At 49.2% G+C, this 2,500-nt stretch overlaps 1 protein-coding gene across 3 annotated transcripts in view; it reads right to left on the reverse strand.

Annotated features, from left to right (window-relative positions):
• Window positions 1-2,500, reverse strand: part of LOC119958663 (uncharacterized protein PFB0765w-like) — a 36,754-nt gene that overhangs the window by 1,711 nt on the left and 32,543 nt on the right. The window contains exon 6 of one of the 3 annotated variants that reach the window (XM_038787230.1): window positions 8-581. The exons of 1 other annotated variant lie outside the window; for it this stretch is intronic. The gene's annotated coding sequence lies outside the window, so the exon portion shown is untranslated. Of the gene's footprint in view, window positions 1-7; window positions 582-2,500 lie in introns of those variants that run through there. One more of the 3 variants, XM_038787226.1, reaches the window with a different exon arrangement.

The following is a 2,500-nucleotide window of genomic DNA, read 5'->3' on the forward strand; positions in this document are numbered from 1 at the left end:
AGGGGTGAGAGACTGCCCCCCCCACCCCCCCCTATGGCTGAGCCACGATGAGGTGGCTAATGGGAGGAGCCAGGTCTGAAGCACGGATAAATGCTCGAAAGAACGAAATGCCACAAAGGTATCTGAAAACTGGGTTAGCTGGAGATAGGTCAGTCAATGTTTGGCACCCCATTGCTCTCCCCCCCCCCTCCTCCTCCCACCACCACCGCGCAGGAAGAGAAAGAGAAAGAGAGGGACAGGAAAGGGTAGCGGTCACATTTGCCGGGACTGGCACACAGTGCGGCAGACCCGAAGGCCTTGGGCCTTATCCGCGGCCGCTCCGCCCGGTCTTCAACGCTCCGTCCCAAAAGTGGCCACACATGAAGTCCTGGATCGGCGTGCCCGACGAGGCCCGGGCCCACGGAACACCCGGCGGCGACTGGAAGGGAGACAGGGACACACACACACAAAGAAGTTAGATTCGGCCGCAGCAACGAGCATACCCGACGGGGTCGGGGAGATGTCTGAACAAGCGCAGAGTGGACACTTCCCAACTGCAGCCACCCCTCCTTGCCCTCAACCACCATGGGACACGTCAACTCCTGTGATAGGCAAAAGAAGAGAGAAGAAAATAACAAAAGGAAGGAAGAGGTTGCCTTTTTATACATCCCTTGCATGACATGCAGGGATTTCAGATATATTGTATTGTAGGTATTTGGTGCTGGGTTAGTGTTCGTGTGACTGCTGCGGTCATGTTTTTAAAGAATCCTGGTTTGAAAGACAACCAGACTTTGTGGCTGTAGATGTGCAATTAATGCATCGTAAAAGTTTGGGCTACATATATTGAGAGGGCTCCCTGCAGAGTAGATCATTAGAGACAGTTTGTTCACTTTAGCACGATGAGGTGACTAATGGGAGGAGCCAGGTATGAAGCAGTCGGCTGTTGAAGGATTTCAGTTCTAGCTTTGGCCGGAATGTAGCTGAGGTTCCTGAAGAAATGCAATCAGAGATTATGCATTATTCAGGAAGGGGGCAGGTCTCTTTCTTTTAAGGCCTCCAAGACATCCTCGGTACGGCAAAAGGTTTTCCCACAGTGCTCAGGAAAAGTACACACCAGTGAAAAGGAAGGACTGCAGGAAAAGGGATAATCTACAATGGATACCTGAGGCAATAAATTGAAAGAAAAGGCAGACAAAGTGGCAAAGACTAGTTGGTAACTAAAGAATTGGGAAATCTTTAAGGGTCAACAGAAAGCCACGAAAAAAGCTATAAAGAAAAGTAAGATAGATTATTAGAATAAACTTGCCCAGAATATAAAAACAGACAACAAAGGTTTCTACAAATTTATGAAACAAAAAAGTAGCCGAGGCCAAAATAGGTTCTTAGAGGATGAGAAGGGGGATTTACTGATGGGAAATGAGGAAATGGCCGAGGCATTGAGCAGGTATTTTGTGTCGGTCTTCACAAATAACGTGCCAATAAATATTGGCAAGGAGGCTATGGCAGGTGAGGATCTAGAAATGATCATTGTCACTAAGATGTTGTGATGGGCAAGCTAATGGGGCTAAAGTAGACAAGTCACCTGGCCCTGATGGAATGCAGCCCAGGGTACGAAAAGAGGTGGCGGGGGGAGGGGGGGGGGGGGGGGGGGGGGAATAGCAAATGCCCCTCGTGGTTACTTCGGGCAGCACGGTGGCGCAGTGGGTTAGCCCCGATGCCTCACGGCGCCGAGGTCCCAGGTTCGATCCCGGCTCTGGGTCACTGTCCGTGTGCAGTTTGCACATCCACCCCGTGTTTGCGTGTGTGTTCGCCCCCACAGCCCAAAGGATGTGCAGGGTAGGTGGATTGGCCACGCTTAATTGCCCCTCAACTGGGAAAAATGAATTGGGTACTCTAAATTTTTTTTTTTTTAATTTACCAAACTTCGCTAGACTCTGGGGTGGTCCCGGGCAGATTGGAAAACAGCAAATGTGATGCCGCTGTTTAAAAACAGAGTTGGCAGGAAGCGGGAAATTATAGACCGGTTAGCTTAACTTCCCTAGTGGGGAAAATACTTGAATCTGTTGTTAAAGAAGAAATAGCGAGACATCTTGATAGAAATTGTCCCATTGGGCAGGCGCAGCATGGGTTCATGAAAGGCAGGTCATGTTTGACTAATTTAGTGGAATTCTTTGAGGACATTATGAGCGCGGTGGACAAGGGGGAGCAGGTGGATGTGGTGTATCTGGATTTATAGAAGGCATTCAACAAGGTGACGCACAAAAGGCTGCTGCTAAAGATAAAGGCGCATGGCGTTACGGGTAATGCATTAGCATGGATAGAGGATTGGTTAACTAACAGAAAGTAAAAAGTGGGGATAAATGGGTGTTTTTCTGGTTGGCGGTTAGTGGTGTCCCTCAGGGATCAGTGTTGGGTCCACAATTGTTCACAATTTACAGGTGATTTGGAGTTGGGGACCAAGTGCAATGTGTCAGAGGGTCAGTACCGAAGGAGTGCTGCACTATCAGAGGGTCAGTACTGA

The sequence above is a fragment of the Scyliorhinus canicula genome, chromosome 30 (assembly GCF_902713615.1).
Source record: "Scyliorhinus canicula chromosome 30, sScyCan1.1, whole genome shotgun sequence".
NCBI lineage: Eukaryota > Metazoa > Chordata > Chondrichthyes > Carcharhiniformes > Scyliorhinidae > Scyliorhinus > Scyliorhinus canicula.